At 35.3% G+C, this 10374-nt stretch overlaps 1 pseudogene; it reads right to left on the reverse strand.

Moving 5' to 3' along the window:
- Positions 1 to 5443: 5443 nt before the first annotated feature.
- LOC149565979 (eukaryotic translation initiation factor 3 subunit C pseudogene) lies at positions 5444 to 6170 on the reverse strand (annotated as a pseudogene).
- Positions 6171 to 10374: the final 4204 nt, after the last annotated feature.

Raw genomic sequence — 10374 nt, forward strand, 5'->3', positions numbered from 1 at the left:
CTATTCTTTATGGAGTACTTGTAAATGTGGGGTAATGGAGGATTCAAGTTGTATCAATTTTGCCTTGATGGTGGTCTCTTTTTCTGTTAATAAAACTATTTCTTTCTGAGTGTGAAGTGTTTGAGCAAAATGCTTCTCACTTTGAGCTGGATCTTTTGGTAGCTACATGCTTGAAATATTCAAATTCCTCTCCATGCTCATTATCTTTTGGCTTGTCTCCTCTGTAGTTAATGGATTGATGTTCTGAGTAGAAGTGTCAGGAACATCTTGTACTGTTACAGTTTTTGCAGGTGTGATGGGTACATGAGGAGGAATAGAAGGTGGCAATTGTGTGTCTTGCACACTCTGTTCTTGTTGTTGCTCTTTCTTAGCTATTACCATTTGTTCTTGCTTTTGTGTCTCCTCCTCTGTTTCTTTCTTTTCTTCTTCCTTCTTCTCTTCTTCTTGTTTCTTTTCTTCTTCCTTCTTTTCTTCTCTACTTTTCTCTACTTCTGTCTTCTCTTCTCTCCTTTTTTTTCTTTCTTGTGGTGGGGCAGTAACTTCTTCCTTGTATTCTTCTTCAAGAAAATCTCCAATCTTTTTGTACAAGTTCTTCCGTGATTTTGTTGTTCTTTGTACAATTTCTTCCATTTTGTTTTGGAGAATGAAGAATGCCTTGTACTTAGGTTTAAACCTAGTATGATGCCTTTTAACTACTTTCTTTATTTTCTCCTTAGTCAAATCAGGCACTATGCTTGCTAGGGTTGATTCTCTCATCTCCTTCTCCATTTTCAAACAAAAATGCCATCTGTCTTCTACAATTTTAGAGAGTTCATTTGGCAATTATCCATCTAGTTCAAGAGGAGTATACTTGAACTGTGCCATCATTCCATAAACTGATTCTTCTATTCTATTTTGTTCATCTTTAGTGAACTTATTGAAATCAACTTTATTTATGTTTCTTAATTCTCCATTTTCAATCGTTTTACATAATGTATCAACTGAAAAATGGCTTACCTTTTCAAATTGATCTTCTTCATTAGTATCAGGTTGAGCCACATATTTACTTCTTTTCCTTGGCTCTTCCTATGTCTCCTTGATTTTTTCTTCTTTGTAGCATCTTCTTTAGCTTTTTGTGTGGAGGCCCTCATTACAACTCTGGCTATCGGCTTTTGTGGTTATGGCATGGTAGTTTTCTTTGGTTTGGATAAGCCGGAGGCTGTTCTATTGCCTTTCTCTTCTTTGGCTTGGCTTGGGTTGGTGCTTGCTTGGCTTCTTCTTCCTTAGCACCTTCCTCCTTATCTTCACCTAGGCCTTGAATTAATTCCATTTGGCCTTGCTCCCGTTCATCCTCATCATCATCATTGTCATCATCATCTTCTTCTTCTGCTTCAGCTTCAGCTTCATGGATTTCTTGAAATCCTCAAAATAGCTTGTCATCAAGGTATCAAAATTGTCTCCCATTTGTTCTATATATTCATTAATTTGAGATATGATAGTTCTATCATTTCTCCATATAACTTTTCCAAAAGAGGGAAATTCATTCTGAACATAAAAGAGTACACATACCAGAATTGCTTCAAATTTGCATTGTGTACCCTTTGTCCTTCTTATAGCAGCTAGGTTTTCATTAATCTGTTGTAGTTGCAGCTCTACAAGATCATAAGTATGATCCTTTTTCACTAGTTTGTAGGCTACATCTACTACAATACATGGCACACTGTTGAGTCTATTGGATTGATAGAATTTGTGTGCAATAACTCTAACAACAAACTCAACTAGAGGATCCTAAATGGTGTGAATTGCCATTCCTCTTTTGTTCCACTGAGCACCTGTGTTCTTCTTAATAACCTCCTTGGATTCACTTCTCAAGGTCTTGAACTGATCTAGGGTAGGATATCCAATTACCCTATGAATGATTCTTTATGTGATTTTGATAGGGACATCTTCTAACCAAAGACTACCATCATGAATCTTCTTCAACGCAAGTATGATCCATTCTGTTTTAAATATGGTGAGAAAATACAAAACTCGCGTTAAACCCTTCTTTTTAGCAATCTTGTATTCATCTTTCAAGACTCCATCGACATACAGCTTCACATAGGCTTCTCTTATTTCCATGTCTCCTATGGCTCCTATCTTACAATTATAACATCTCCTTACATCCTGAACCATAACAACATTTGGAGGTATGCAAGAAAGGGCTTCGGCGGGATCATTCTCGTATGCAACTTCAGGGATAGGGTGAAAATCAGACTGCCTAACCTCATTAGATACTAATTGGACTTCAAATGACTCTTTGTCCTAGGTTGTCTTAGAACATGAAGCCATTTATGCAAACTAAGGTTTCCTTTACACAGAAATATGAAACTATGTAGCTTGGCACAAATGAAAATACCTCAAGATCAATGAAAACACATTGTAAGAGGTTGCAATCTGCTTCGAATGCTGGATTCTCTGCTATGAAGTCACTCTGCTCTCTTTATATTCTTTGCTTCTTGATCGCGATGAAGAAAAATGATTGAAATCATGATAATATACCCTATTTGCATTGCATTAAATGCTCAACTGCCAACTCAGCTTCTGAAGGATTTTAACATTACTCAGCTTGCACTACATTTCCACTTTACTCAACTTCCATAGGAGTTACTCAACTCGGCATCAACTATCAACTTGGTCGCTCCTAGGAACTCGACATGTATTGGATTTTTACTTGGCATTCAAAGACAGCTCGACATCATCATTTAGAATTTGTCTTGGCATCTTGTTTCATGCTTATTTCTACTTTTTAGTACTTCTTTATCTTGGGACTGACGTATGATGTAACTTTGTATATCAGTCCCATACACTTCTTTTATGCTTAGTTTGATAAGGTGTGATCACTTGACCCATTGGATGAAGTGATCCCTCCACTTGATGTTTCGCACTCATCTTTCTTCTTCCAAGTCTTATTCATTTGTCTTCTCATTTTCTCAACATCAATATTTTCTTTGCCCTTATTTACTTCAATCTTTGGTGCCTTTGACCTTGTAGGATAGTTTTTGCTGATATGTCTAGTTTTCAGGCAACTGAAACATGTGGTTTGGTTTAACCGTCTTTTATAGTTCTATTTGAAATGTGTTCTTATGTAGTTCTAGGGTATATGTCCATATTCCTAACAGTAATGATAGCTATACCTGGTGTTGTAATCCTAATGGTACTAACTTTCATTCCCTTTTGTTTTTACTGGTTGATTTGATGCCCACATAGGCTTTGATCTGCATTCAAATGTTCTATGTCCATACTCCTTATAATTATGAAAATATCCATCAAATCTTTGTGTCCTTGTGACTTTGGATCTACAATCTTGTGTCATATGTCCTTGCATGTTGCACTTGTGACAGTAACTCTTATTTTTGGGTGTGTTCAGTTGATTGAATCTTCTACTCCATAAAATATTAGCAGTATGCCCCTTTTTATTACAGTAATGAAAAATGGGTTTAGAATCCTTACCTTTGTCACTTCTTTGCTCAACACTCTTTGATGATTCTCCTACTTCAGTGCTGTTGTATGCAAGTCCTGATGTATCATGGGTAGATCTTGGAAATTTCATCAACTATTCAAAGTACTTGATGGCTTCACTTGATTTGTTGAGATTCTCTGCTACCTCTTTTTCTCTATTCAATTCATTCACCAGTTCTTCATTCCACATCTTCAAAGTAGAGATCTCAATATCTTTCATATTGAGTTCATGATGAAGGTTCATCATTTGGGCAAGTGTATCCATCTGCATGTTTGAAATCCTTATTAATTCAGTACATTTTTCTTCAAGTCTATTTGTAAGATTTATTTTGTCATCTTCCATCATGACTCTATCCTCAACTGCTCTTTTCTTTTGTTTAGTGATTTCACATAGCATTATGGCTTGCGATTTATGTTCCATCTTGAGAGATCTTATCTCTTCTACTTGAACTTTGTTTGTCTCCATGAGTTCTACTGTTGCTGCATCAAACTCTTTAGTGTCTCCATTGACAAATAGTTTTGTGGTATCTATCTCCTTATAGTTTGTATCATTTTCAGCTAAGGCTATATCATTCCTTCTTTTCAAGGATTTTCTCAGTTCCTCCCTTTCTTCCTCTACTTTGTGTAGAGCTAGTTGCACATCAATCACTTGATTGTCAATAATTTTTCTAGGTTTGAAGACTTCCATATTCAAACCTTTTTCACCAAGCTGTTAGACTTCTCCTTGTGAGAACCTTGCAACTCTGATACCAATTGTTGAAATATATTAATGGAAAGAATGCTTCTGAGAGGGGGGGGGGGGGTGTTGAATCAGAAGTACTAGCTTTTCACCTATTTTTCTCAAATCCTTAATAACATAATATTGTAATGTACATGTATGCATATAAACATTAAGTAATTATGAAAAACACATGTGCATCACCACATAACACTTGAAATTTTGATAACCCAGAAACCCTATAGGAATAAGAAGGTAAAACTGGGGTGGGGATGATACCCACAAAATTACTGCAGCAATAATGTTTAACCACTTTTGATGGTCTGCCTTGTTAAAGGCTTTACACTGTATCACCTGGTTAAAGGATTTACAAACACTTTACATGAAGTGTTACCCTATTAAAGGATTTAATCACCTATTTAAAGGATCTACAAAATAGCTATTAAGCTAACCTATCACCATAGGATTTCCTTTCTAATAGAGTTTCTAGAGAGTATTAGGTATAATAAACCTGATAGCTTACAATCTTTTGATTGCTAAATACAGGCACTTGATCTACTTTCTCTGATCTTGATCCTTTGAGATCTGATACTCTTCACTCTCAAATAGTTTCTCCTATACATCCTCATCTATTCACATATACAATCAGACTTAGTCTTCTTTATAAAGACATTTGAAGACTTAGGGTTAGATGTGGATCTATGATCCATATTGAATCTCTATTTCCTACGCATTCCTTGCCATTTTATTATTGGTTGCATGCCTTCTCCATTTTTCTTATTGGCTGCATGTAGATTGCATAGGAAATACAAAAGATTTGATCTTATCATTTTAATCCTTTGAGATTTGTCATATGTCAGCCATGAAAATAGTTTACATTTGAATTTGTAAAGTTACAAACTCATATGTGCATTCTATGTTGCTAGGCACTTACTGGTCCCTAATGCTTGACACTTATAAGAAACTAGTTTACTCAGCTCCTGTTGTATTTTTGTATTGCTCGGCATCGTCTATGACTCGACACTCAAATATCACTTAGTACTTGTATAACACTCAACACCTAAAGTCATTTGGCACTTGATCTTCACTCAGCAATTGATCTTCACTCGGCACCTGTTGATTTTTCTGACTCAGTGCATATTGTGGCTCGGCATACATAGTGTGCTCGGCTCCAATGTAGAAAATGGTTAAGTGTAGTGGCACTCAAATGTCAAAACCATTTTGAGGCTATCATGAACAAGCAAATTAACCACTATGTTTGCCTTGTCAATTAGAAAAATTATTTTGCCACCAACCAGAAGTAGCATTAACATAGTCTTATGTGTCTCTCCTCCTTGTTTCCAAAGTTCCATCTAATCCACCTCCTATTTGGGCATGAAAAGCTCTCTCATTACTATCAATGAGAACCAACAATTTCTTTGCAAACTATATTGCCAAAGCTTGTAATCTGGTAGGCTCCACATTACGAGTAATAATGTACCTTATTGACTAGTCCTAGCTCACATGACCTTCTTCTACAATCATCATCTTACTCACCATGCTATGTATTTGTGCTTCAAAAAGCTCAAACATGGTTGTAAGCTAATCTAAGCAAAGGGAACCATAAACTGAGGAATACATGAATAGGTAAGTTCTCGGAGCTTCTTCATGGATTTTTAACTTCAACATATCTAGTACACAATCCCTTTCTTGAATAAGCTTCCAACCATCAAGACTTCAAATGACTTTGTATGCCTTTTTCCAATCACCATTACTTAATGCTTGCAACCATAACATGATCACAAACATTCTCAAGAGGACTAGTGAATGTTTGCTTCTCATTTATTTCTAGTATACATCGCAATGGCTTACTTATCACCTTTCTTCAAACATCATGTGCATTTGCAGCCATATTTGGCACCTCCAAAAGCATTGCACAAATTAGATGAACAACTTCAAGTAATTCATGATTGATATGCATGCAGTCAGGCATTTGTCTCCATGGTGGCTCCCCTGCATGTCACAGGTTGCTTCTCCAATGATTGTCGACTATCCTTTGCCTTCTTTAATTTATTATCATCTTGAATTTTTGAAATGTACTCATTCATTACCACAATGTGTGCTCGCAAAACTGTAGAATCAATACCTTGAGAGAAGACTTTTTCTTTCAAAGGGGAGCTAGAGCAGAAAATAATGCACTTGGCCTTGGCACCATATTCTAGGGTACCAATAGTCTTTTGTATGTCTCTTAGATCAGAACTAACACAAAGAACCATTAGAAGGACCAACAATAACTTGAATATCTCATTGTGACAAGGACCTCTAGTATTCTACATATAGTACACTGCTTCTAGTCAACATCATATAGAATCACCATTTGATATCTTCCAGGTTTAGCCATTAACACTTCCATACTCATATATTTTCTCCATTTCAGTTTGGATGATGATAGCTTCCTAATATTGATGAAAATAATTCTCAATTTTCTATTCAAGGGCAATCACAAATTCACTCAATGATTTACAAAATTTCACATGCCAGCAGTTCCATTAAATCAACATTTACTAAATCATTTAAGGGCATTAAAGAGTTCAATCAGTCAATTGGCTTCTTCCACTTCCATTCGCCAAATGGGAACTACCAAGTACTCTGTTTGGAAGAATTTGTATAACCACTCCGAGGGTTGTTGCATTCATAGTTGTGGCAAGCTAAATTCTTTTTATAATTTATATAACCATGCCCTAGGCATTCACATTCCCCTTGATGAAGCTTTGGTTTAAGTTGAATCTCATCGCATAGTAGGCATTGACTATTTTTGGCAAAGTTCATAAAATCACACTTTGGGCATTGCCAATCTCCTCTCAACTTTGCAATATCATCTTGTCCCAACTTTTTTCAAGGAAAAGGTTGAGATTTTTTCACTTTTGATGTAGGCCTCGCAAAGGTAGGCTTGGGGAAATCTGGATCAAGTGGAGTTATAGATAATTCAACTACCTACTTTAATAATTTGCGATCAGATGCTTTCACATTTTTTCTCATTTGTATCTTGTGTTTAGAAGAACCAATTAGACGATGGTATGCACGAGTCATTAAAACTTGCATCACATCTATTGTGCATCTAGTGTCCTCTATGCACACCATTACATAAACTTTCTCACAAGAAGCTCTTAGAGTACATGCACTACACAAATTTTATTATATTCTTCTTTTTTGTATTCCAATGTGTGCGCAGTCCCTTACTTTCAAATGGAGTTAAAATTCTATGTGTATATTGCACATTGTATGGTGACTTAAAATATTGTAACACTACCCCTATAAAAACTCCTCTGACCCCATGTCCATATCTATGCAATCAGATGAAATTAGTCAAACCCCAAAGTGGGTACAACTAAAATAAATTTTCATTTCCAAACAACTGAATCTCAAACTGGCCTACTAAAGATCCAACATTGATTGGATTCAAATTCGATCAATGCCCTATTGTTAAAAAAAAAAATTTATCGCTAATCTGCAAACATTTGATTTTTGGATAACAGGGCTTGTCTGTTGCCCTTAAAAACTAACCCAAATAGATAACTAGGCTCTAAAATCAACAATATTGAATCTCTGTACCTTGTCAAATCTTGTCTCATGACAACATCAAGGTCAAAAGATATCAACTGCACATAAACATGTCAGAAAACAACAGAACACATTCAGAATTGACTTTGAAAATTGGGCAAATTGACAATTGGGAGAACAAAAAATGGGGCATTTGTTCAGTGTCATGAGGCAAGTGTGAATCTATGATTTGGGCTCATGATGAATAACATGACACAAAAGGCAAGCGGTTAAAGTGGCCTACTCAGAATTTGTGGATTGAAAGCACTAACATAGAAGCATTTTTCTACAAATGGAATTGACCTAGGAAATTGTGCAGATGGATTGGTGAAGACTTCAAAATTGGCACACTTGAAGTATTTTCATATTAAAATGTAATGGTGCAATCCATTCAATCTCATCTATCATGGATTTTGAGATATGACATCATGAACGAGGGTTCCAAAAAATTTGCACTTCTTGACACCAGTAAGAGGTCAAAAATTGCATTTGGAATTGTGTTTGAGAACTGATCAAATGGATTTTTCATAAGCTCAAAATTGAAACATAGCTAATCTCTGACCTCTAAAATGCAATGCAAAAGCAATTTCAGAATTTTGGGTAACTGGGTCAAAATTATAACAAGTCAAATAGGGCTTCCTAGAATTCAGAGCAAATTGCAATAGCATGACATGAATAAATGACCAACTTTGAGGGATTCAAAACCTAGTCACATGGATTCAAAACAACTCAAAATCTAAAATATAGATTCTCTAGTATGGACACTAAATACTCCCAAAACAGCGAGTCATGAAATGTTACTGGGTGTGAGATATTCACATGAAAACATGGCCTCCTATCATTGTTTGACACGTGAAAACGTAGATTTAACAATTGCTCAAAATTGGACTTCACGAAGTAGCTCAAAATGGCAATTTATCATCATGGAACACATATACATATTGAATGCAAGGTGTTAGAAACATTAAACACCTCTTATGCTTCAAATGGGTAGTCGGGTACATATGCATTTAAAAGCACTCATGGGGCTTGATTTTCTCAATGGTACTCAAAATTAGGGCTTTGATTTTGCATCCCAATAGTGGTTTTTTCTGGGGATGCTTGTCCCTTGTGGGGATGACAAGGATGTAGATCTCTAGAAGAAGCAGACCATTCCCCAAACAACAAAATCTTCTCTTGAATAGCTTTATTGAAAGAAAAGCTACTCCTACTATGTACAAATGATGGCCCTAGGCCATCGAAACTTGTCAATTTTTTTTACCTCTGTCATAAATATGATTCACATTCCTTTCATCATGAGGTAAGCTAACATTATTACTCATATTAGTTTAACCAATTTCTTCAATTGATAAAACAAAATCATTGCCATCATTTTCATAGTGCACATAAAAACTTGACATAACTTCAACCTCTTGCTCACTATGAAAAATAACATCAGCATGCTCATGAACATCAACATCAAACTAAAACTAATCTTTATAAACTGATTCATGAACATCATCAAATAGAAATATAAAGGCCTTATATTCAACTTCATCAAATAAATCATGCATGCTATCAGTCTCGAATATGAAAGCTTCATACTCAATTTGGGGAAAAAGATCACACATACCTTTAAATTGTATATCCTTGTGCATAGCCAAATGGTACTCAAAAGAGAAATCAAATTTTTACTCACACGTGTCATCAGTCAAAATTTGAAACTAATCCAGGATCTTCAAATGGTTCTTTAAAATCAACAAGCGAATCTGCCATCATAATAGAATATCCATCATAAAACTCATTACAAGGTGCATGCTGATTTTCAACAACTTCTTCATCAAACACCTTGTTATCAATATCATGAGATTCAACATCATTATCATCATTACTATCAAACATGGAAGAAAAGAAATATGACCTCTTACAACAGTAAGATAAGGTATCATCATTAAACTCATTCTCAATTAAATTTGAAACTTCCATGTGCTCTTCAAACAACGGATTGATAACTCCATGCAATAAACCTCTTTGAAAATTTTGACAAAAATTGGGCTAATCATCATTAGGATCTTCATCATATAAAGTGTTATTATACAATTTAAACTCACTACCCATTTCATCTTCATGGAGACTTTTCGAATGTGAAGAAAAATAAAAACTATATGAAGACTCAACATCCACTCCATCAACAAAGCATGTAGAAATTAAATCAATTTTATTCTCATTGTCTTCATCAAGGTGATTCAAATGTCTTGCAAACCAATTATCTTTAGGTGTTGATGCATTAACCTCAGAATCATTTCTATACTCTTGGCTACTACTTCATGCATCTTCAAGACACTCATCTACACAATTAGGCAATCCATCCTCATAAATAATCCATTTATCTTCATATTGAGTAGACAAATCTTCTTCACAACCTTCAACCTCAAGCTGACTTGTATAACTTTGAAATAGGGCATTGCTTTTAGATTTAGAAAAAGAACTTATACCTTTACTTTCATAAGAGTACTTGCTTCTGTCATTGCTTTCTTCTTCCCAATTTGCATCTAATTCACATGAAGATGAACACGTAATATCATTTTCCTCACTTTGATTTGAGTAACCACTCTCAT

The sequence above is a fragment of the Cupressus sempervirens genome, chromosome 3 (assembly GCF_028749045.1).
Source record: "Cupressus sempervirens isolate cs-2001-9-10 chromosome 3, ASM2874904v1, whole genome shotgun sequence".
In the NCBI taxonomy this organism is placed as follows: Eukaryota; Viridiplantae; Streptophyta; class Pinopsida; order Cupressales; family Cupressaceae; genus Cupressus; species Cupressus sempervirens.